The sequence below is a fragment of the Dermacentor albipictus genome, chromosome 1 (assembly GCF_038994185.2).
Source record: "Dermacentor albipictus isolate Rhodes 1998 colony chromosome 1, USDA_Dalb.pri_finalv2, whole genome shotgun sequence".
In the NCBI taxonomy this organism is placed as follows: domain Eukaryota; kingdom Metazoa; phylum Arthropoda; class Arachnida; order Ixodida; family Ixodidae; genus Dermacentor; species Dermacentor albipictus.
In genome coordinates, this window is record NC_091821.1 from 354,873,667 (window position 1) to 354,899,528 (window position 25,862).

A 25,862-nucleotide genomic window follows, 5' to 3' on the forward strand; every position below is an offset into this window, starting at 1 on the left:
CATTTGCTCCATTTCCGATACTCTCCAGCTTTCGGCTGATATAGACTTCACTTTCCCGTAAGCCTGGAGCGCTTCTCGAACGTAATCGTCTGCCAAACGCTCAGGAAGCCATAAAAGCTTCATTTTCACTTCTGTGGGCTCGGGGTCAATAACGAGGCAGCGTCTACCTTTTACGGATAATTCTCCGCACGTGACTAGCTTTGATTTTGTAATTGATGATTTGCACGTCACCATCCACACGTGTGACATCTGAAATTGACCGATGGAACTTATTTCCTTCAGGTCAATAACGTTCCGAAGGGCGTCTCTGAAGTCTTGGGCTCTGTACGGTCGACCACTTAAGTCAGCATGCAGGAAAACGGAGTCCACAACCAGCTTACCGGTAGGAAGACGAGGTATCACAACACGGTAGTCATTGCTGCTGGCTGAAGCCTGAGCAGCACCTCGGCCAGGGGCCGATAAATCCTTTGGAGCGGAGAACATGAAAAAAGCGACCGTTCGGAACGCCGTCTTCTTCTTCCTCCCTGCGCCACCCTTGACATGCTCTTCGAGTGTACGTTTTGGCCATGTGAATAGTACGACGTGCTGGTGCGCTGATGTTTACATTTGCATTTTGAGAGCCAAGATCCGCTATCACTCCACCGCATCAAGTGCCGCATCTCTAGAAGAGCAAGAGTGTTCGTACCATCGACAAGTACATCGTGCAGTGCTAGAACATCGATTTTGATGTACGATATCCATATTAAATAAGAAATTCGGAAATAGACAACGTTGACTTTTAGGGTTATTACTGCTAGTTTCGACAGTTGTCTCTCGTTCTTTACACTTTTGAGCGCGCATATAATTCGTGTGTTCAATGCAAAATAGCTACATAAACATTCGTGGATGAGAGTTCTTTCTGACAGCATACTGGCTTCTCACGGCAGCACTGTATCAGATTAATGAGACCCGAGCGAGACAGCTTTTCACGCAACTTTGTGGAACAACCGAAATCTTCTTTTCCGCTTCGCATAAGCTTGTGAAATATTCCTGGGAAATTAACTAATGTGTCACTGTAACAGCACATGTAAGTCCACAGGCCTGTGTGCCACATCTTACCAAAAAAAAAAAAACGGATACGCAGCCATTCCCGCAGATGGTATGATTTTGATCAGCGGCCGATTTTGAGAAGGCCGGTAGGGCGTTGCTGGTGCCGCGTCGTCACGGCACAATTATAACTATTCGCCACGTCGACTTTAATACCGGTGTCGGTGCCATCGGTGTCAGCATTGCCGGCTTCAGAGAAGCGCGATTGAATACCGCGCAGGAGAAAGGTACAGTGTACACAACCGATGCAAAAACATACAATTTTAAAGGACCGCGACGGGAAGCGCTTCTGTTGTGACTACGGAACTCTTGGCCGTCGCGACCGAATGTTTCTGCTGCGACGTCAGAATTGGTGTCATAACGTCGGAGTCGCTGTCAGGATATAAAGCTGTTGTTCCGACTTCATAACTCTTTTTGTCGCGACAGAATGCTCTGTTGCGAAATCAGAATTTCTGTCGTAACGTCAGAAATGTCTCCCAATTAAGAAATGTCAACAACTTCTGTCGTACAACAGAATTTCTGTAGTTGCGACAGGAATTCCTTTTGTCTTTTTCAACCGGGCACTACAGAAGCTTGTCGCATCACACAATTTCAGTGCACTTCTGTTGTCATCATTGGGTATATGTTGCGGCGATAGGTTTCCGTTGTGGAACAGTTTTCTGTAGTACAACAGAAGTTTGTCCATTACTTCAGGAACACTTCTGTTATGACAACTGGGGGCCTGTTGCAATGATATGTTTCTGTCGTACAACAACATTTTTCTGTAGTACAACAGAAGTTGGTCGCATTACATCAGGAACACTTCTGTTGTGACAATTGGGGGCCTGTTGCCACAATAGGTTTCTGTAGTATTTCAACAGCTCTCTGTAGCACTACAGAAGTTTTTCGGGTTACTTCAGGAGTATTTCTGTTGGGACAACAGGGTGCCTGTAGTGATGACAAATTTTTCTGTAGTACTACAAAAATCTGTTGTAGAGCTTCAGCTTTCTGTTGTAACAACAGACATACGACAGACTGTACTTCTGTAGTAGCAACAACAAATGTCTGTTGTACATCAGAAAAGTCTGTCGCTCCATCAGGAATCTGAGTTACTACAGAAAAATCCTGTTGTACAACAGAAATTTCTGTAGTTGCGACAGGAATTCCTGTTGTCTTTTTCAACTGGGGTGGGCCACATAAGAACGTATAAACTTAACGAGTTTCTTTGTGAAAAGCAACAACATAAGATCTGCGTCCGCATCACAGAATATATATATATATATATACAGTGGCGTAGCTAGGTCGTCTGGCACCCGGGGCCCATAGGTCTTCTATCACCCCCCTCCCCCCGGCTGTAGTCGAGGAAGGCGAGGATATCAACAATTTCCGGGTGTCTTCAGACGTATATGACATCCCCCCCCCCCCTCTGGCCCCTTGCACCCGGGGCCCACGGCCCCCCGGCCCCCCCTGTTGCTACGCCACTGTATATATATTAGAGAGAGAGAGCAATGCATTGCAAGTAAAGTTGCGGCAGTGTCAGAGTCGATGGCCTCGCTGGCAGAGTTGTTCAGCGCTCCTCCGATGCAGCCCGCTAGGTAGCGTTGGGCCCTGATGCCGGTGGCTTGGGTCAACCACTGGCAAACAGGCTTGGTGAGATGGTGGTAGGGTTGGGAATGGTCGGAAGTAAATGATAGGGCAGTTCAATGTAGGTGCGGGGTGCTGGGAGTAATCTCCACATTAAGGGCAGGGAAGGGGAGTATTGCTTGAGCAGGTCGCGGAGCCTTTGGTCGGGGCTTGGCGTATTAAAGTACCCCGTTCGTAGGTGAGGCCTGGGAAGAGCCTCGGTAATTTCCAGCACTGTTTTCGGTACGATTAATTTGTAAGCCGGGGAAACTTGGTACATTAGTAGCACTCATTACCAACAGTGTCATGATTAATTTTGTTAATGCAGATATTTATGCAATACCCACATGAACTATTCAATTGAATTATGTGTGTCGTTCTTGGTTCGTTGTTCGTGGAATATTTTCTTCTTTATTTTATTTTTGTCACACGTCAAAGGGGATAAGCAGCGAGGACCCTTTAAACTTGCCAATTGTTTCCTTACACACGTTTAATAAAAAAGAAATAGTAATGTTACAATCCTTAAAGCGGCCGCATAAGCTCTTCCCAACTGAATTATTTATATTGTTAATAGCAGAAGTGTTGATAGCGCCACTTGTTAGCAACCTTTTCATAGCAATCTACTTTCTGCAGAAATGAAATTAAGCCTGTGGTGAGTTTAGATGAAAGGACGAGCAGTAATCAAGCACATTAGCTTTAGCGGGGAAGTCTCTTCAGTGTCACAGTACCTATATAACATAATATAGCTAACAACGCCCAAACGAGTAAACGAACATTAGATGAAAGTATGCGAATGCTACGATGTTTGTCTCAATCATCACAAATACTTATTTAAGCGGCAACAGAATATCAAAACACATTTTATGTGCAAGTTCCGCATTGTTTAGAGACATATTATCTTACTCTGTATATCAACTGATGTCTATAGACCTTGTGCTGACAGCCCATTCTGATTTACCAAATAGACCAAATAAGATGGTGTTGATAACTACTTTAGTCTGTAGGCAAAAGACTCTAGACTATAAAAACTATAGCTTGTTCATAGGCTGTCTACAAACAAGGTATAGACTGTTTGTTTTATACCCGCCGTGGTGGCTAAGCGACTGTGGCATTCAGCTGCCGAGAACAAGGTTATGGGTTCGATTCCAGGATGCGACCTTTCGACGGGGTCGAAATGCAATAATGCTCGGGCACTTACAGTTAAGTGTAAGTACAAGAACCGAACGTAGTTTAACAGTTACTCTAGAGTCTTTCAATATGGATGGCGTCTTCCCTTAACCACTGTGGAGTTCGGAGACGTTAGGCCTCATAATTTAAGTTGTTTTTAACTGGAAGCACTTCTATATAAGAATGTTACTGGAGACGAAAAGAAAAAAAAAAGCGTTTTACTTGTGCTTTCTTTCTTTAGGCTCTTTTTTTCCCTGTAGCGCTCTTTTCCCCCACGTTTGCAATAAAGATTTCGATGGCTTTCGCTCACTGAAATTGGCTAGACCGACCATTTCACCCGCGCTTCTCCCCGGCGCAAACCGCGAAAACAACGTACTCATCCGCCGTGTGTTCATTTCTTAACTGGACGCTACGACAGAGCTTGAACCTGGACGCATCACGGGAGAACAGCTGTCACAATGGTTAAGATTCCGCCGACAGCATCGCAGGCGTCCGGGAACTCGAGAAGGCGGGAAGTTCCGATAAGAACGAAAGGTAAATAAAATACAGAATGTGGGAGTTTCTCACCGTTGTTTTTTTAAAGGAATCCTGACCAGGAGACAAAACACTGACAAGATGTTAAAGAGAAGGGGAAGGGGGCGAAGAAAAACGAGCCGTTCTATCTGCAGGGCGGGTTGATCGACGCACAGAAACGAGAAAACGAGATTATCTCTGGAAGAACGTCATTTCTGCAAGCATCAGACTTGAAGGCTCGTTTTTTTTTTTTTCATAACTGAAGGTGGTGAAAACACCAAGCAAACAATACATCATTTTTTTTGCTCGACCGTCCAGTCCTGGAATCAGTTTAGGAAGTCTCATACCGGCCACTGCGATTCGAGCGAGATAGAGAGGAAAGAAGTACCTAACGTTATTGTAGTTCGAGCGACAGACACGCTGACTGACAAAAAAAAAAGTACGAGGGGTGGGTGGGTGAGCAGCAGGCACGTAATGCAACGTCAAAACGAGAGAGAGAGCGATATAAAAAAAGAAAGAAAGAAAGAAAGAGAACTTGTAAAAGCAAGCGCCCAAATTTACGATAAACGCAGATAATAAAGAAAGAAAGAAGAGGATACAGGAGGCTATACAGAGGGATCTCCTGATCGACGCAGGAGGCAGTTGGAGTTCGGTCGCGTGTCAAACCTCCTTCCGACTTGCCGGCGGCCTTTACGTGTCGTTCTGTCGTCTCGTCCGTCATTCTGGCGCCTTGATAGCTCGCCGATCTAGACGCGCTGCTTGTGCTCGAGCAGGAAACGCGTCCGCCTTCGTCAGTTTCCTCTCTGCCGTCCAAGTTCTGGCGCACTCGGCTCTGAATTTCTTGTCGTTGTCATTTTGTTCGTTATTTATTTTTTTGCTGCAGATCTTTTTATGGCTGTCTGGACAAAAAAAGTAAAAGAATAAAAAAAAATACGGAGACTCTCTACGGTTAATGGTTTTATTCTTCTTTCTTTTTATTTTTACTACTTCGGAGACACCCGATATGAAAAGGAAACGTATGTCTTGAGCGCAGCGCGTTGTCACCCAGTCTGACACGTATTGTGGCCGCCTCGAGGACGCTCAGAAAAGGATGCTCGAGGCGTTGCGATCTTAAGCTGCGAAATCGGAATGGTCTCTCTCACCGCGAGAACGCTGTTGCTAGAACGCGGTTCAAAAGAAAGAAAGTGAAGAATTGAGCGCCCCGTTTGTCCGGAGCCTGAAGTCGATTCCTCAGCGGCCGTATGCGCCGAAAGGCACAACTAAAGAAGGGCAACATGCTCGCCGATCGAAGGGTGTCACGTGCAGTTTACAGAGAGATTAGCCTTTTAACCTCCGGCACTGAGGAACATTTCGGAATCACTGCGAAAGTGGCCCCACTTCGAATGCTTGCAGGACACTTCCCATGTCCTTCTCGGGTGTTCACGTCGTGTGTCCGATAGTCTTATCTCATCTTTTTATTCTAGCTCTTGGTAACTTTCTATCACATGGCTCTAAAAAAGCGTAGTTAACAGCATGAAGTGTCTGTTCATTTGGAGGCAGTTTAGATTGCCAAGTATATTGTGATAACAACGCTTAGGAGCTGTTCTTGCTGTTTTTTTCGTGGAGGGCCCTACGATGTAGCTGCTTCGACTGCTAATGTGGATTCCTTCAATCATGTAACCTATCCACGAAGAAGGTTGACCACACACCGATAAATGAAGTGACAAGCAACAAATATCAAAATGTGGTGAAAACAAGACTAGCTTATGAGAAATTGTACCATAAATTATAAAATAAGTAAGATTAAAAAAAACATTTGACAAAAACAAATCGCACCAACATCGGCACCCTTACAAACGCAACGTTCGGAGAGAGAGAGATTAATAAAGAGAAACGCAGGGAGCTTAGCAAGATGGGTATATCCATTTTGCTAGCCTGCACTAGGGAGGGCGAGAAAAAAGAAGTAAAGGACGAAAGAAAGCACACCGTAAGGAAGAGTGCTACACAGATGCTAAATGTAAAGTAACCTCCCGGACGCCTCAGGGATCTTGTTAAGTGCAGTTTAAGTGCAGTGCAAGTGACTTTAGCACTGAAAAATGCTAACTGTTATCCTGCGCTGTAAACAGATGTGATCGTGTAAATATGCTAATTTTCTCTCTCTATATATATATTTCCTTCTTACCTTTCTACCCCCCCCCCCCCTTTCTCCCACCTCCTGAGTAAAATTGGATTTCGGCCCTGGTTAACCTCTCTGCTTTTCACGTTGAAAAATAAATTCGAGGGTTTTACGCGCCGAAACCGAGAACTAATTATGAGGCATGCTGTAGCGGGAGACTCCAGAGCAATTGTGACCATCTGCGGTTCTTTAACCTGCATCTAAATCCGAGTACATGAGCGTGTTTGCATTTCGCCCCTACCGAAATGGGGCGGCCGGTACAGGGATCAAGCCAATGAACTTGAGCCCTGCCTTGGCTATTTCGTTTGTCTCTATATGAATTGAATCGCAGATTACACTACGGCCGCGGTCAAACTCAAAACGATAGTGAATGAGCTGTTCAACTGGCTCTTGTTCTGATCGCCCCTTCTTTGTCGATAGTTTAGCAGAACTTCCTGCAGGATGAGTTGATACATGGCTGTGTTAGGAAGAGTTGCGCGTATGAAACGACGAACACAGGGGAAAAAAATCGAGGTAGACGGCGCTGTGTTCGTCTACCTCGTTTCTTTCCCTGTGTTGCTTCTTTTATATACGCGCAATTCTTCCCAACGTCTTCATCAATGGCACGTAAAAAAAAAAGAAGGAAAAGAAACGCGGGAGTTCTTTGAACTGGCTCGGCGATGCGCACGTTCGAACGACGAGGCCCGCCAACTCTCGGGCGACACTCTCCCGACGTGGCGGTGGGACGAGAGACAGGGCCAGCGGCGGCAGCGCCCGGACAACGGCGCCGTTGTTCGACGCGCGAGAGAGCTATGGGCCGACCTCGGTGCGGGTCGCACAGCGGCGTTCTATCGATTCGCCTGCTCCCCGGCGTCCCGCTCCTCCTCGTCCTTCTGCCGGTGTCGCCACAGTCGCCGAAGTGGACGAGAATGAGGAAAAAAAAATAGGGGGGATGCCTTCTCACGACTACACTTTCTTTACTCTTATTACATTTTTTAATAAGTCCTTATACTCCTGCATCTCACAACGCGACAGAGTATAGGAGCACGAAGGGCGTCGCTTACCCTGTCTCTACGTGTACCTTCGCTTCGGTTCTACTGCAACACTGATCCAGCGCGACACTAACTAATGATAAAGGCCGACATATTCAAGCCCTCTTTGCGCGGGAAGGTGGCGCGCCTTACTCGGTTTTTCACAAAGTTTGCATCATGTATAACTGAACCTTTGAGTCGCCTATATGCCGCCTTAAAGACGACAAGTTCACTCGTCGAAACGTTGGCTCCGGCTTTCACCATGTTCTCGTTTTGCTCATCGCCTTGAATTTCCATCGCTCGCTTTCCCCTTGTTTTCCTCAAACCTTTCAGGACACTTCAGCATCCCGCGTATGCCGTCGTTTGTATAATGCGAATGAATGCTCTGCATTGAAGAGATGGAGCGGCCTCTGAATTCAATCGGAAGTTCCTCATTTTCAGATCCTTATTCGCCAGGCGAGTAAACGAAACCATGAAGTAATTCTCACCGAAGGCGCTAACTGAAAGCTGAGTTTTAGACAATAACTAAAAAAATCATCTCCTGTTTTTTTTTTCGTTCTTTCTTTTTTTCTTTTTTGCTTCTTAAGAACTCCGTTCTCGAATTCATGTCTGTTCGCGATACTGAAACGGTTCACTAACCTTGCCCAGTTAGCTTACTTCACTTATGGTTTGCTATAATTTCTGCATTGTAATAGATTACGTTTGTTGTTATTTCAGCTGTGTTTTAATCTATGGCTTCCTCACTGTATTTTGTGGAACCAGCCTTCACCCATTGCTTTGTCATTTGCGTGTGTTCTTAACGCACTAAAGACACCGCTTTAACAGTGCTTGTTATCTTGTAATAAGATGCTAAACAATGCTAGGACATAATAGTACAGGAAACAGCATTGTTCCTGTACTGTTCTTCACTTCATATGATGTCGCGTTCTGTAACATCATAACGAGTGTGAACCAACCAGCCGAGTAATGAGAGGTGATGGGATAAAGATAGAGAGAGAGAGAGAGAGAGACTCAAAACGAAATTTTGCGCAAAGTATTAACTTTGACCTAGCGGCATGGAATCTGGCGTCTAGTATTCCTTTACCGCGGCCCGTACCAAGTGAGGAAACGGTTAAAACATTGAATTTCAAAAGCAGTGCATCACTGCAGTTCGCCGCGTCGCACGATTAGAAAGGAAAAGGCAAGCACCAGGAGACACGACGAGTTCATATCCAGTTCCACATGGTACCAAACTCGCGAACGTCTCGTTTGGAGGGGAATGCTGCGATCGAAGCGTGGCGTGCCGCGCAGGTAATAAACCTACCGTGCTCGCGGCACATTTTTCGGGCATGACAGCAGAGAACGAAACGTAAGCGAGTCACTTTGAAGCGCGCCAGTAAATCAGACATGAAGTTAGGTCGTCGCATAGAAGGCATCACCTGTGTATTCTTGTACCATGCATTGCATTATCACTATCACAGACACAAGGCGGAACGCTAGTTCTGAGCAAACAATGGACTACAGCAAGAAGCACACAGGACACTAGCGTTCTGTCCTGTGTACTTCATGCTGTCGTCCGTCGTTATTCTCGCGCTAGTTAATGATGTCTCAAGTCCGTAATAAGCCCCAACCAGCCCATCTGCATTCCATCAGTTATGACGATCGCACGCGCGATGATACAACATTAAGGTTTCCTGCCTAATCTTGCTTCGAAAAATAAAGACTAGAGATATCAGCATATCTGTAAATAATTTTAAATCTGTGAAGCACGTGGAAAAACAAACGACCCTTGTAATACCTTAAAGTATTTATTTAAAAGCAGACATAAAAATGTTCTGCTAACCAGACGAAAAAAAAAATGACGGCGTGCTGCAACTTGCAGTGGTATAGTAAGCACATTTTGCAAAGATATGAATGCGCATTCGAGATGTCAGCACTATGCGACACTATTTGCTCGGAGGGCTAGGCCTGCTCTTCTTTACGTTCTTACAGTGAAGTTAGAAGAAAGGCTGCAGTGCAGCATCAAACCGCGGAACGGCATATTGGAGCGAAAAGCCCGTTAGACGGAAAGATACGAGAAGAAACGAAGTTTGTTAATATCACCTTGTACGAACTTGCTTCAGAGAAAAGAATAAAACAAGAACTAGAGTAGGAAAGGTTCTTGCGCTTTCAACTTTTGCAGTGGGACGAAGGAGTGCAAATTTTAAAGAACCGTGTGTCATGACGCGTGAAACCGACGAGCAAGAATTGCCCACGCGGCAGAAGTCCGTCTCTGGGAATCTTCAAGTGAGTTCTCACGCCGCCTTCGTGGTTGTCTGATCGCATGCACAACAGACTGTTTGTGTATTCTCGCGCTGTCTCAAAGGAACGGGAAATTGAAGATGCAATATTAGGCCGTGTTCTGGCGCCGCGTCACTTCAAAAGACTCGAATAAGCGAGGGGATGAGAGCTGCGGAGTGGCAGCATTGCCCTGGAGACCTTTTGTGAAAAATTGGACGCTCTTTGAAGACAAACGTCGCCGGAATGCGCTTTCTTCGCGTATTCGCATGAGTTCGTTAGCTTTTTTTTTATGTTGTGCACTATAGGCTAGCTGAAGTGCGCGCTGACAGAAACAAGAATTACCCCCGTGAAAATACTATTTTTATTACTGTATTGTCACGTCCTCACTTCAATTTCACGTCTTCGCCGTATTAGCTGAGCCTTTGGTCCAAAGTAGAAGTGTGAGAGCAAGAGAAAGTATGAGAGAGTCGAAAAAGGGCAGCATATCTCTTTAGAAGTCGTTCCAAACACAAGACTAAGCGAAATACAGTCATCAGAGAGCCACCAGGGAAAGTGCGGGTCTGGCAACGAAGCGCTGCAGGATAGTATAAGCTCTTTTCACAATTGCAGGTTTTTGAACGATTGACTGTAGCGTGTACAATGTGTATTCCTGCCGATGCACGCAGTCGAGGATGTCCACAGAGAATAGCGCGGTGGTTCTGTTTGCGTCATCCTTAGGGAAATTGCAAGCTGATTTCCGAGAACAGTGTGACAAAATCCTGGCTTTCTTGGAGCCTTTGTAGTGGAACTAAACACGCGGTTGTTTGATTAACGTGCGTAGTTGAGATTGGTGGGAGCCATGATGAGGGATGTCAGCTAGCATTTATCGATGATGCGGCAAACGTGGAGACTCTGCTGTTAGGTCGGCACGCGGTTAAACGGTCTACGACTGGACAGGTTGGAATTAGTACACCTCCGGCTACTCTACGTCTCTACAGGTGAAATATGATTTCGCTTAAAGCTGTTTCTAATCACTATGGATCATTAGAAAACTTAGAAAACCCTATGAACACATTACAGGCGATCGTTGTTCTTCTCTTCCAAGTTTCCCTTACACCGGAGGTAAAGAGCTAGTCTAGGTCTGAAAGTGCAAGAAGCACTAAGCAGTCCAGCAGCCTATCACCGTAAGCACCGCGTAACTTGGCCTCAGAGCAGTTTGCGGGCTGCTTCCATGGTTGTTTGATGGCATGCGTCAGGGCTCCTCCACCCTTCAAGTCGTGGACGCCACCGCGAGTTATGCAGCGTCTACGACGCAGTTTTCTTGGTTTCCTCGGTTCGGCGTTGTTGTATATTGCAGAGAAGTCAAAACGAAGTTAGATATCACTGCGTTGTTTACTTCCCCTACCGCCATGTCTTAATGTAAGGTAGCAAAGAGGCTTTCTGTTCCGCCTAACGTTCGTGTTTTTCTTTCTTCTTTCTTTTCTTTCTCTCTCTATCTTTCTCTGTCTGTCAAAGCAGTAATAGCGGCGCTGCCGCAGTAATTGTACATCAAGGTAGAGGAAAAGAGTAGCCTGTGCCCATTCTGCGCTGAGGCACAAAGGGAAATTTTAGAGACGAAGAAAAGAAGGGTGACTGCTCTGCTCCTAATCAAATAACTGCGGGCGATTACGTTCTAATTATTTTAGCGTCAACTAGGATGACGTATGCCTTCAACGTCAGCGGGCCCATTAACTATGAGGACGACAACGACGACCAATAAACCAATCCACAGAGCAGTCAACATTGCGTCGCCGAGGCGCCAACAGAGCACGCCGGAAGGCAAATATGCCCGGAACGCTATGGAAGTTCACTCTCCCGCTCGTTTTGCGCGGCGCTTGGCGGTGAGGGCTCGCGTATAGCGGCGGCAGGATGCAAAGCATTATACGTTGCCGTGTGCGAGCGCGTGGCCAGTTCAGTCGCTGGCGTGAGCTTCCATTACGCTCTCTAATTAGGCACTCAGCTAATTGACCGTTAAATGCGGACTCCATCAACTGAGGCGCCCTCAGCTGCGTTCCTTTTGTGCGTTCTTACGGCCACAGGGCTGCTATATATAAGCTTCGCTGCTCGATTGCAGACCTCGGCTCCATTGATCTTGCACCCACCAAACATTGTTCTCTCGGTTTTTATACGCTTATTTATTTGCCTGTTACACACTCAGCAGCAGCTACACAAACATTGGGGAATCAAGAATCACAATGAAATGTAATTGAGGATACTTGAGGTAGTGTAATATTTGAAAAGCTCTCGAGCACAAAATAACCATTTTTGGTTTGATTTTTACTTTGCACACTGAGCGCGGTTTTCGCAGACCACCGGCCTTAGTCGCCGTTTGTTTGTTTGTCTGTCTGTTTGTTTGTTTGTTTGTTTGTTTGTTTGTTTGTAGTTGCTGTTGTTCGTGGTGGTGGTGAAAGTCGTGGCGGTGGTGGAGTAGAGTTGTAGCAATAGGCGGGTTTAGCTGGGTGAATGAGACCGCAAATATCTCCGCCGGAGGGACTCTTACATGCCACCGCGGCGCGTTACCACATGTCAGTCAAACTGGTCTCTTTAAGGAGTGCAAGAGGACGTAGTTAATCTTCTTATTCTCCTGGGTTGTCTCGCGGCATAATATGGGAATGAAGTCATACGTAAGCATGGGGTTCCATTTCCTGCTGATACTACAACAGCGACTAGCAAAAAACACAGTCTAGGAGCCATCACTCACAGTCGTTAGGTTGATGGGTTGTTAATTTTACGCCGTTAAATGCATTTTCGCCTGCTTTCTTTGCCCAAGGGCGCCTCCTAGTACATGGAGACAATCCGCTGCAAACGGATCATTTTGGAGACTGGGTATTGTCTTCATATGATTGATCCTAGTATAAATGATGGCTCTTGTAAAGGCCGCCTCGTGCTGTAGTCTGCGAAGAGAAACTTCATCCACCCAAGAAAGATAGTGTGGAAAGGAGCTGCCCTGTCGTGCGTCGTCTTGAGTGTGCGCAGCTCTCTCTCTCTTTCTCTTTGCTTCCTTGCCAACGGTATAGGACAGCAAACTAGACGATCTCCTTGTTGACCTTTCCGCCGTTTCTCCCTTTCCTTTCTCTCTTTCTCTCTTCACTTTGCTGTTGTCTTTGGAGAAAAGTAATACTCAGATATGCAACCTCGTGTAAAATACGTCATTCGAAGATATGGTTAAGATATATACCTGTGTCTGGCTGGTATGGCCAACAGATGTGCAGAATTCATAGGGAGCCTTTTATAGAGCATTGATGATTAAAACTGTGGAGTTGAAACTTTTCCACGCTATGTGGGGAGCTGAATACAGTTAGCACTCACTATTTGGAAGGGAAATTAATGCCGTATCTACATTTACAGAATCTGTTGGCAGATGGCGCAGTTTACTTGCCTGTTCCCTTTGTGACCTATACTACTAGCTTAAACGGTGTCATCTGCTTTCGTTTGGAAAGCGAGATTACGTAAAGTGCAACATTCCGATGCAAAGAGTGACACACAAGATTAATGGCATGCTACCGCCAGTTATTCGATGCCGGCGTCACGGTCCCCTCCGTTCAGTATTCGCGTAGGCTATAGTGACCTCAGAAAGAGGCTAGACATTCCACCATCGTCGCAGCTTTGCTGTCAACGTCGGAGGTGCGACAGTAGGAGTGTCGCTCAAGAACCACGGTTGTATTTGAGAAACTTTCCTTACGAAAGTGCCGTCGTTGATTGGTCATCGCCACGCCATCCACTGGCAGGAGTGACTGACAAAAAGTGAGAAGAGCATAAATGAGAGATGGCTCGACCTGCACCACTAATGTATCTAGGTAGGAGCGACGGAAACCCGAACGCCGGCTTATAAAGAAGCTCTCTTATGTAAAAGAAACTTTGCGAATATGGACCGATAAGGGTCAACTTCTGTTTTAACCTCTACTTTTGCGACATAGTGATTAGTCAGCATCCACTCTTATAAACAGTCTTACCTCAAGGATTCGTCCGTGAACACACACGCGTGGGGTAAGCAATTTGATTTCGTGTGAAATGTTTCACGACGTACCTTCGCCACGATCACATTTTCCTCATCAGAAAACAGCATTCATGTAGACATGTAAACAAAAAATTACTTTATAGCTGATAAGTTGATAAGCTACGGATATCGACCGCGTGACGGTGATTTAGTCTACTGCGTGATGATAGAGCACTGCTCCCCAAGATTTCGGGTAAAAAAAATCAATACTTCTTTTTGATATTGGTTCGCGAAGAATCCAGCCCATTCCCTGCTTCACGCGCAGCGTGAAAAAAATGTGCGCACGATCTCCACTTTCTAAACGAGCGTCAAGTTTGCTGAAAAGGGAGTAGGAAAATGGTCAGAACCAAATCAGTAATGACGATGAAGTTGCCGCTTCTTTTGACAAACGTATAGCTGAAAGATAGGCGTGTAAATTGTAGGTATTACGCGAAGCACTGAATCGTAAATTGTCTAGAGCAATACCGCTGCTCGTGGTGAAAGCGCAAAGGTAAGCGAACACAAGCACTGCCGATCGACTTTCCGTTCAAGTACCGCCTGCTATCGACGTTTTTGTGACAGCCAGACGGTTTAACGATGCGCAAAGCTGACGAAAATGGAACTGATTTGGAAAATCTAGGTGAGAAGAAGAAAGCTGTCGAACACCGGCGCTCGCAGTGAGCTACATCGAAACAATCATCCTGATATGTCTAAACCTGCACTTCCAGAAAGACAAACGACTACGGAACATTTGCCCGGATGCGTTTTCATTCTCTGTTGTTTTCTTTAGCGCATATCATAATTTTTACCTCGTTTGCTCGTCCAGAAGTTTGCCGTCAGTAGCTTGGTCGACGAGTACACCGAACGGGAGGGGCGAAAAAGAAATATTGCAATAGCACAAATTTTTGAATGTCAACGTGCGGGATTGTTGGGGCACATTTATGTACAATCGCCCAATTTTTTAACCTGAACGCGCGAGCATCGACCGGCCAGTCGATAAGCGCCGTATAACGGAGTACAGCGGCGAAGTGTGCGAGAATACGCCTGGCAGAGGGAAGCTGCATTGGACTGTGCATTGCGCGCACGCGCGTATTCTCGCACACTTCGCCGCTGTACTCCGTTATACGGCGCTTATCGACTGGCCGGTCGATGCTCGCGCGTTCAGGTTAAAAAATTGGGCGATTGTACTCGCGTCTAAATAAAATGGTGCATTACAAGTTGCAGCGACGAGATATTTTGCCCCGTGCTCTACAAAATGCCGTAAAACGATAGTCATCCAACAACCGTTTGCGCCTGTAACACAGCTGAGCGTGCGTTGACCGACGCCCGAGTATGAAGACTCTACGTTGAGGACAAAAGCAGAATCGCCAGTTTCGTATATTGTACGCTTCATTTGCGCCTGTCCTTTTCAAAGAGTCATTTGCAAAATTATCCTCCCGGTTGTCACGATCTATCGAGACTTATTACAGCTCACGCTGTTTTCTTGCAAGAACGCTTTAATCTGCTGAGCTCATATTCTCATCCTCATAACTGTTATTCGCATGGTCAAGTTTCCAGACGATTTTGACAAGTGCCTTCAGTCCTATATGCTTAAGGCTCACTCGCACATCTTGAAAGCCTACGTCTCAGCAAATAAATTTGATTCCATGGACTCAAATTGTAGAACGAGGTCTTTTCACGGAGTCATTGTTATCTCACGAAATAAGTACGGGTGTTCGTATTGTAAATTGTTGGAATCGAATCAAATGCATATATTAAAGAAGTAAGGGATTTAACTATCAGATTAAATACCAAAAATGTTGCTTCTTTTTAGGAGGAGAAAGAAACAGGGACAAAGATGGTGAAAGATAATACGACTTGCTTCATTTCGGTACATACAAAGCTAGTTAAACGTTTGCTTAACTGTGAAAATTCTTACGAACGCATACCTAACCGGATACGAGGGAATGAGACAGACATAACGAGCGCAAGTAGCCATGGCAGCGCTTGCGGTGTTTATAGTCAGCCTTTGTCAAGGCCAATTTGCGCCAGCAACATGTTTCACAGTTTTCGCAAATAACTAGCCAATCTAAGACTATTACTTCCGTTTGATTTGGGCAACTTTCGAATGAGAAAAAGGTGAAAGGTCATCACACTTACTGGTGGGCTTACAGCGGGCGTCTTAAGAAGCCGGTGGACTTATGCATGGGCCCTATATCGTGCCAGGTATAGGCTGACACAGTTGTAGTTTCTTTGTTGGTAACAATAAAATATCTTAAGAAAAAATAGAACATCAACTTCTAGAATAAAATACTTTTATCTCAAACGAGTGTTCACTTCATATGCGAGCTTTCGTACTTCGCGCCATCTCTGCGTGTAATATTGTAAATTGCCTGCTCAAGACGCCCAGAAGCCACTCCCTAGTTTAGCCCTCGGAGAGTATGGCGCTCTCATCCGGCTGAGAGTGGGCGACTGTTGCGCTGTCATTACTCGGCGGTCGCAAAGAGCGGCTCAATTATGCAAGCTACCAACACATGCGCAGCTGATTCCACCCCCTCTCCAGCCTCTGCTTCCTTTCTTCTGCAGTGGTGGCTTCGCCTGCAGCACTGCGGGGCAAGTGACGGGAAGGGAGAACGCTTTTTTCATTTCTTTTTTTCCCCGGCCACACGTGATGGTGAAGTGTATAGGAGGAGAATAGTGGTAGAACCCCTGGCCCAATCTCGCGGGACGCTTCACTAGTAATGAGCTCCAGAGGCAGGGAAACTGGCTTGCGGCTACTCCATCAGCGCTCGTCCTAACCAGCGTCGACTCATTTGTTTCGACGTCACGGACGTCGATGTTGCTACTGCTAAAGGGAAGCAAGTCGGTTTGCTTATTCTCGACTTGCACTACAGAGCTTTAGCCGAGGAGCCAGGTCTTCGACGCCCTCGAACATGCTGATTCTGTACATTTTTCAGTGCATATACTTACTATTTTTTTGCTTTCTTTTCTCGTGGTCGGAAGTGTCCGCATCCGAGTATTCTCGCATGCCAACCTACATGACCGATGTTGTTTAGGTTTGGGCGTGCGTGCTTCTCAATTAACATGGAATGAGGAAGCAAGGTTGCATGAATAACTGATGCTCCTGCCCCAATAACGCAATGATCTACTACCCGATCAGACTACTATAAGTGCGCAGAAGTAGCTCGAACCTTCTTGTCGGTTTACTCCGACATTGAAGTATATAAGATGAAAAAGTGTATATATATATATATATATATATATATATATAGGTGTCACGGCCACGGATTCTTAGTCGCAATGAGGACCAAACATTATCGCGTGACCGTCTAACAATACACTGCCCTTAGTAGGAACTGCACGCCTTCGCGTGATGAATGCAGCGCATTGAAATAATTAATGGTAGATGGATGTAAACAATGGTTCCAGTGTTCGCTACCGTGATGATCAATCGAGCGTGGTCGTTCTCAATACTTATCCCTCTACACACTGCACACCAGCCTCACCCTCCCCATTTTGAAGGCTTGAAAGCTCTGAAGGAGTTCTACAGAGAGAGCGGGAGAAAGCGATACGGTTCTGCATGATAGGTGCTTAAGGTTCTGGATCTGTATTCACACACACACAAAAATAATAATAATAACCGTTTTGGGCTAGAACTGTCCGTAATAACTTAAGTGGGGCAATTGTGTTGCTGGGGCTATTTCAATCGAAGACGGCTGGTCAATGCCAAACAACACCTGCGCACAAAAAGCTTTGATAATTCGATTCGTGATGCCTTAACCTTTCATCGGGAGCTTCCTGTATAAAGTACGGAACATGTTGACGTTTTCTCCAGTAAGACTATTAAGCTTAACCGCTTTCACTTTCACGTTTCCCTCTCTTTTTGCTGTTCCACTGAGAAGCTTGAATTGAGTTATTCTCTTGATTGGCTGGACATCCATATCGACCTCTTTGCCTGGCACTTCTGATAAATTGCATGCAGTGTATACTATTTTGCTTACAGGCGACGTCATTCATAAGACACATGCGCCCCCTGTGGCATCTTTCCTGCACTTTCCCCTGCTGTAACGCACCTTTAATAAGACTGTGAGCTACTTGCTTTACTCGCAAATTGCGGCTCCGTTATGAATCTGTGTCCATTGTGTGTGCTTCCGAGTTTTAATGCGAAGCTTTCTAGGCGAACCATCCTGGACATTGCTGACCGTGGCTGCTGCTGGGTTCTGCTGCTGTCTCGCCGAATAGCTCGCCCACCAAAGAAGTTAAGACAAAGTAACGGGCACCACAAGGTGGGATCGAAGCTCTGTCTTCCTGTGCAAGATCCCGGAGATATAACCGTCATTAACTGTTGCTAGGCTTGCGGTGATCAATGGGCCACGAGGGCACGCATACTCCTCTCATGTGGGGGAAGGCGAAAGCCTGCGCGTTCAAGAGACATTAATCAAATTACTTGACGTTCTCAATCGACTGCGTTGTCGCTTCTTATTATTTTTTTTTCACCGAAGGTCGTAGGTTATAGCGCCTTAATTGACGATACCTTAATTAACTGTCTTAATTGACTACGCCTTAATTAACATCAAGAGTGCCGGGGTGCGACTCCCACCAGAGGTTCGAGTGCCTTAGTTAACTCTATAATAATTAACTGTGTCTTAATTAACTTCGCCTTAATACCAAAGGTCGTGGGTTCGCCTTCCAGATAAGCTCGAGGGTTCGACTCCCACCGGAGGTTGTGAGTTAGAATCCTTAAATCAACTCTCTTAATTAATATTGGCCCTTTTTTTTTTTGGCATGATGAGCGGCACCGGAGCCAACTGCGGAAGAAGACCGACGAACGCGCGAGCAGTCACGCGAGGCGAGCTCACGTGACTTTCTGTACCGTACGCACCGTTTTCCAGACCGTCGGAGTATAAGCCACTTAAGGCTCTCGCCTTAATAATAGTCAACCTTACCAATTATTTGGCATCGTGCAGTGCTTCCCTCCGAGTAATGCTCTACACTTCATTCCGCCCTCGATGAACATCAAACATCGCCTTCGTTATGATGACATCACTTCACCGACGTTTCACAGTGTGCATTCGCATGAACTGCTGTCAGCTTTTCGACATAGCTTGTGAACGATGTATTCCGTAACCGCAAAATTACATAAATTAACGTTGTGAACTGTGCGGTGCGCAAACCTAAACGCGGCTGGAGATAATATGTTGCGTAGGATGACAATAAATAAAGTTGTACGCGTCGAGCTTAGTTTTATAGCATTTATTTAATTGCCTAACTAAATCGTCGTTTCACATGTATTCCAACAAGTGCGCTGAATTTGCATAATTTTTTACTTCAGTATTTTGCTGCATTCCTTCTACGTTATTTTTTATGTAATTACATTATTCATTTTGGTTTCTGTAATATCGCCTGCGTTTTTTCGCAGTTTGGGGGATTTCTTTGTGTAGCTGTGATTTCGGATTGGCTGGAAGGGAATAACCCAAACCTCCATACCGTGGCAATTGAAAAACGTTAAGGCGAATGCCTGATTGCACACACGGCAAACTTTCGCCAGGATTAAGATAGGTTTAGCTAGAATTGCGGCAATGCCCATCGGAGCGCACTGCGAAAACAGCGAAATACCGACGCTCGTGTCGTCTCGGCCGTCGTTAGCATGCGCATTCGGCGTCGTTAATGAAGTGAGAATGCAAAAACGAGAAAAAAGGGCACAGCGATGCTGTTTTCCCGTACGAGCGAAAGCCAGAACGATTGTTGCCCAAAGGAACACGCAGTAGCATTTTCGCGCATTCAGAGGCAGGGGCATTTATAAAGAACAACGAAGAAAGGGGAGATGATTTTAGAGAGAGAGAGAAAGAGAGAGAGAGAGAGATGAATGTTTCGGCAAACCTATGAGAGAAAAAGTATCAAACGGCATCACAAATGAACGTCCGGGGCACATCAGAATATTGCGCCGTTCCGAGCGAGGGAGCCGTGGGAGGGGGCAGCTGCGGTTCATCCAACACGAGGCATGCGCCTCGTGTTCCAGACAACGCGGAGAGGATTGAAAAAAGAAAGTAGAGCGAGAAGAGGGAGAGAAAGATAATTTGGCGCACCACGGTTCTGTGCCTGGTTTTGCCTTATTTCTCCTGGGAAAGAGTCTGCATGCGTATCGGTGAGGGGGAGGGAGGGGGGGGGGGGCGGATACGCTTTTACTTTTCTCGCGCCAACGGGGACGTGTGGCCTCAGAACTGTACCGATAACTGCGATTTGGGTCGCGAGACATAAAAAGCGTGCTGCATTTATGAGCGCTCGACGCACGCTAAACGCTCCTGCTGCTGCAAATGCCTCGGCTCCCATTCGCGGTAATCGCGCAAAAGCAACTTCTGCGCGCATTCAGTGAGCGAGCTAATTTGCATAAGTCTGCGAGGAAATGTCACAACAGTACGAGGCTCAACGGAAGCTGCAGAAGAAAGAAATACAAGTAAATAGAGAGACAAGGATGCGCTGTGTCGTTAGAAGCTCCTCCGCAATGGACGTGTTTCACAGGGTTTATTTTGCGTTTTATCAGCGAGTGCTTATGGATGCCCGGCGCAACGCTCCGGCGTTTTCGTTTTTGTTTCGCTTATGTATGAACGGCTTAATTCCTCGCCTATTTATCGCTCCACCTTCCGTTTGTTTGAAGCGAGTATAGTCGACCATCATTTTCAAACGAAACCACTCGAACATGAAAAGCAAAATGACTCTCGCTTTCCTTCGGTGTTGCCGCTTTTTGACTAAGGCATGCAATAATAATAATAATAATAATAATAATAATAATAATAATAATAATAATAATAATAATAATAATAATAAGAAGAAGAAGAAGAAGAAGAAGAAGAAGAAGAAGAAGAAAAGCTCTCTGGCAGTGGCTGTCCCAAATTAAAATAAAATGCCGTGCTTATGTTGGAGTTTGTGTAATCGACCATATTATGTTGTTTTCAGTAGGATGAGAGTTCCTTTGAACGGTGCTTAAGCAGTTGCTGTGAGTTTCATGCTGCGAGCAAGATCCCGTTGCATTTGATAGCCGGAATTCATATTGCCTAGGTGACTGACTTTGACAAACGAGAAGAAAGGGGGTTAACCGAGGGGCGCGATTCTTGTTAGTCATATCATAAGAAGCCAACAAACACTGACACGAAGGACTACATAGGCGAAATTACTTGTGCTTAATAAATGAAATAAAGAAACGATAAGTTAATGGAAATCAAAGTGGATGAAAGAACAACTTGCAGCAATTGGGGAACGATCCCACAACCTTTGCATTACGCGTGCGATGCTCTACCAATTGAGTTACCGCGGCGTCGTTTCCCCATCCACTTTCTTGGGTATTTACGTTTCCTAGTAGAATCCTGGGAGTGTTCTCGTTTATTACATAACGAGGGTCTCAAATCCGGCAACATTGATGCCTTCAGGTAGCATGTGGGTGCTTATTGACCGGTTTGCCTTCACACAAAAAGATCACGTTCTCGTGACGCCTGCGGCAGAAAGGATGTTCCACATCCGCCGCCAACGTTTGTGAGTGATGGCGCTGGCTAACACTACCAGGGTTATACTAGTAAACATAAATACCCACGAAGGTGGATGGGGAAACAGCGCCGTGGTAGCTCAATTGGTAGAGCATCGCACGCGTAATGCGAACGTTGTGGGATCGTTCCCCACCTGCGGCAAGGTGATTTTTCCTCTACTTTCATTTCCATTAATTTATCGTTTCTTTATTTCATTTATTAAGCACAAGTGATTTCGCCTATGTTGTCCTATGTATCAGTGTTTGCTGGCTTCTTATGAAACGGCTGTCACGAAGTCTTTTATTTCGATAGCAATGACATGGACACTCCAGGCGAATTTTCGCACTCTTCGTTGCCGTGGGGCTCTGCATACATTTAGGTATATGCACGCCATGCATGCCGGATATGCAAAGGTTGCTATACTATTCAACGGCCGAAGTTGCTCATACCAGGTCCTACGCTCTTGACTAAATTATGCCTCAGAATTTTGAGAGCGGCAGCCCGCAAACGTATGTCACGGGACATATTATTCATAGCTCCTGGAATTTATTCTAAATCTTCTCAGAATATAAAGAACTAAAAGTGCAACATAATATCAGTGCTCAAACCTGAAAATTATGCACTTTTAGTGACGGGGCTCTTTACGAGCAGCGTAGCGGTGCCAGTGCGGCGTCGTTACAGGTCCTACCCGGCGCGGTAGAACATCTAAGGGTTTCAAAAATTTGGCCGCACCCGCTGTGTCAGTCCCGCGTTAGTCGGATTTGTGTACATTTAGAACACCATCCACGTAGTTCATGCGTAACGGTAAACGTTACCAAAATATATATATATATATATATATATATATATATATATATATATATATATATATATATATATATATATATATATATATATACACACACCATCAGGACACAGCAGTGCGCTTGAATTGCGGGAAATATTATAGGTTGCCCTGAGTAGACTATACTGCAAACGAAACATGGCCAAATCGTTATCAAACGCGCACAGAAGTGCAAGAATTATAACCTAGTATTATGGCTGTATTTGATACTTATTTTGTTTTGTCTTTGTGTACAATAACACCAACAACAAAAAAAAGATCGCAGCGAGAACGGCATCATTGTTGGCAGTGGAAGTGTTATCGCAGAGTTTTATGGAGGGCATGAAGAGTCGGATGGGCGTTGAAATGGCGTGCGCTTTACCCGCTTTGTCGCTCACATTCGTTTGTTGAGCGAACGACATAACATAAAAATAAAGCGATGCAATTGAATAACATCGCATGTCTCGCCGCGCACGTTCAGGTTTTACGTAAAATGAACTAGCAAACACACGTACACGAATTCGAGCGAATCTCCGTCCATACAGAGACCATTCCTATAATGTAGGCTGCTCCTAAACGGCTGTGGCCAACGTTTGTATATTGATTATGAATATTATTCGTCTTCAGCCTGCATATGTGTGGACATGCTGCCGTTAGATAAAAAGCTGAGGCTGGATGGGTCTGCGGATAAAACAGACACTTGAATGCTCGCACTATGCTATAAAACTAAGCTGTGCAGGAAAGAGTGGTTGGTCAAAACACGCTTGGCAGAATCATTTTCCGGCTATACGATGAGATATTTCTCTATTCTTGTGCTGCTAGAGAAAATACTATGAAACAAAATGGCATGGCGTTTTCTTTATATTTATGTTGTCTATACGAATCGCTTTGGACGTAAATTTCTGTTGTAACGAACTGAGATATGCGTCGCTGATGCAAAGTCAAAACCGAAAGAGCTGAGACCACTGAATGATGAGAGGGAATTATACATCACGAACGCAATGTTGGGCAATTTCAGTGAATGTCGAATGAGACACAATGTGAAAGCCAAGTAAGATATTGTTCATAGACTTTTAAACGTGTCCGTCAGACAAAACGATGGGAACACATGCGATAAAGAGAATATCGCGCTGCCTGGCGGTGCGCGCAGTTGCCCTCTGCGAAGAACCGTTTGCAGAACAAACAAATGGAACTTGCTCTAGCATTGAAAACTCGCGTTGTAATTACGACAAGCTCCAGTGTGCATGACGAGCCTATCTCGAGGAAGTGCACTAGTACACTCGAAAATAATGTATCAACGAATGCTAAAATACGTTTTTTTTTCCTGGTTTGGGCAATGTACGCATACAGACTTAGTATGCGCATGGTGGTGTTTTTTATATTTTCCCAATTTGGCTCCGGCCCTAGAGACATATGTGGCCCGTTGCTTGTTTCGTACTGGACGCCGACACGATTCAGCTAGTGATTTCTGGGCCCATGTGGCCTGGTATTTCAAAACTCCCCCACAATTACTGCACTATGTGGGGATTTCGTTTATTGTATCACCCCTCATTAAAATTTTTTGCACTTCTGGTCTACCATAAGCAAAAAAAAAAAGGGGGGGGGAATCTGTTCGGGCTGCCGGTGCCTTCCAGGACATCCTTTCCGACAACAAAAGCTTGTGTCGCGCAAGAGCTCAATGCGACAACAGGACCTTGTTTTGAAGTGAGCATCCTTCTCCAGATGCTGTGCCTGAACTAATATTTACCGAAGTGCCCATAAAAGGATTTTCAATTCTTTAGGCCGTGAGGTGGTAATAAAGATAAGCTATCAATCCGGGCGAATAAAGAACATCGAGCGCGCGAAATACAGCAGGCAAGGCGCTCGTGTGCGCCACCCGCTCACTCCCTCTTTTCCTTCTTTCTTTTTTTTTTGCGTGAGGAGCAATGCCATTCCTCTAAATACTAAAATATATATTTTTAAAAATCGAATTTGTAGTTATTGCGGTTTCTGTAGTTATAATTCCATTTAAAAATGAAGTTAAGCTAACGTAAGCTATTTGCACGCGCCTTACTTAAATTGCGGTTTCGTTTTCTTTTCCATCTGCTTTATAAAGTAATACTAAGACTTTAATCTGGAGATTTCAGAGAATTGTAATAAAAGCGAGTGAATAAAATAGAGCGGCCGACAAAGAAAAATGTGTTCTGTAGTCAGAATATGCGCAGCCGTAAAACAAGCGCGTTGCTACAAGTTCCAAACGGAGATGAAACAGAAGCGTCAAAAAGAGGACGAGCTGTATAATAAATGCTGGATATTGTTTTATCCTCCCCAGCACAGGAGCAAGCTACGTGTAGTAGCCGTAAAAAGGTTTATGAAACCTATTCATGACACACAACGGCTGAAGCAGAGGGCATGCATGGCAAGGCGATAGCCGGAAGCTGCACTGTGATATTTAAGAGGGCACAAGAAAAAGAAAAGAAAAAAAAACGTGCCTCAAATTTTGAAACACGAATAGCTGTGCCCTGGACACGACCCAGCTTTTGTTTCCAGGAAGGCACGATGTTCGGGCAATGCAAAGGTTATCACCCACGACTACCGGTAGCAATATACGGGCCACTGCTCGTGATATAGGGAAGGTAATTTCCTGTACAGAATAGCGCGTTCCACTGGGGCTTCGTGGGAAAAAAATATTCATAAAGAAAATAGAAGGACAAAATAAATGTGCTAGCGGAACATGGCTGAGATCACGAATGGATTAGAGGAAACAAGTAAAAATGCTGGAAAGAAGTATAGTACGATATAAAAACTGCTTTTCTTGCTCCTGTGCGTGCAGGCGCGTTTTTATCAAACTGTGGAGATTGATTGATTGATTGATTGAATCTTTATTGGTTTATCACATATACATGTGATGGGAGGCGAAGGGAAAAGCCATTCAAGGATGGCTTGAGGGAGTCCTTCGCCCCCACGCTGGAAAGACAACAGCAGAGGCACACACGTCTTGTTCACATGGTCGTACACTTTTACAAAACATATTAAGCACAACATTGCCATAAACCTTGACGAAACCACAAAATTAAACACATTAGTTACTGTCCTACGTAGGGCATCATGCGTTAACATACTTTACTTCACCTCAGCATCGAATGACAGCACATTTCATAACAATGTACGCTTAGTAATAGTGACATTGAAACAATATAATTAAATAGTAATCGTAAAACAGCTCTAGTGGTCAATGTTAGGCTAGAAAGAATGTGTACAAGTCAGATAATGTTGCTTCGCGAATATCGATTTGTTTTTTATTAAACTCATTTAGTAGACGTGGAAGTTTATTTTGGAGCATTTGCCGACCATAGCTAGTGTGACAATATGGAACATTCCATAGTTCTGTTGTTCTAGTGGCATATGATGCTTCCTTCAAATGGAGATTCACCAAACCCATGAAGATAGAATTATGACAGTCATAGTTAAGGCGATATTCACGCAACAATTTATACTCATATGTGTCTTGTACTCTAATTATTTTAAATTTTTTAAAGAGCTCCTCAGTAGAATGCCGGAGTGGCACATTCTCAATTATTCTCAAAATTCTTTTTTGCATGACTAATAGCCGCGATAAATTCGATTGTGTTGTATTCCCCCAGACCAAATGACAATAGTTTAGATAGGAAGCGAAGAGGGCGTTATAGATTAACAATTTTATTGACTTCGGAATTAGGTAGCGGTTTCTGTTCAGAATTCCCGTTATTGCACCTAACTTTTGTAATATCGCATTGAT

The 25,862-nt window shown here is 45.0% G+C and overlaps 1 protein-coding gene and 1 non-coding gene across 2 annotated transcripts in view; both read left to right on the forward strand.

The window, feature by feature from the left end:
• Positions 1-25,862, forward strand: part of LOC135901958 (cyclic nucleotide-gated channel rod photoreceptor subunit alpha) — a 309,309-nt gene that overhangs the window by 116,186 nt on the left and 167,261 nt on the right. The gene's annotated exons all lie outside the window — the stretch shown is intronic.
• TRNAT-CGU (transfer RNA threonine (anticodon CGU)) lies at positions 21,372-21,444 on the forward strand. The gene has a single exon. It is a non-coding gene; the product is annotated as a tRNA-Thr (tRNA).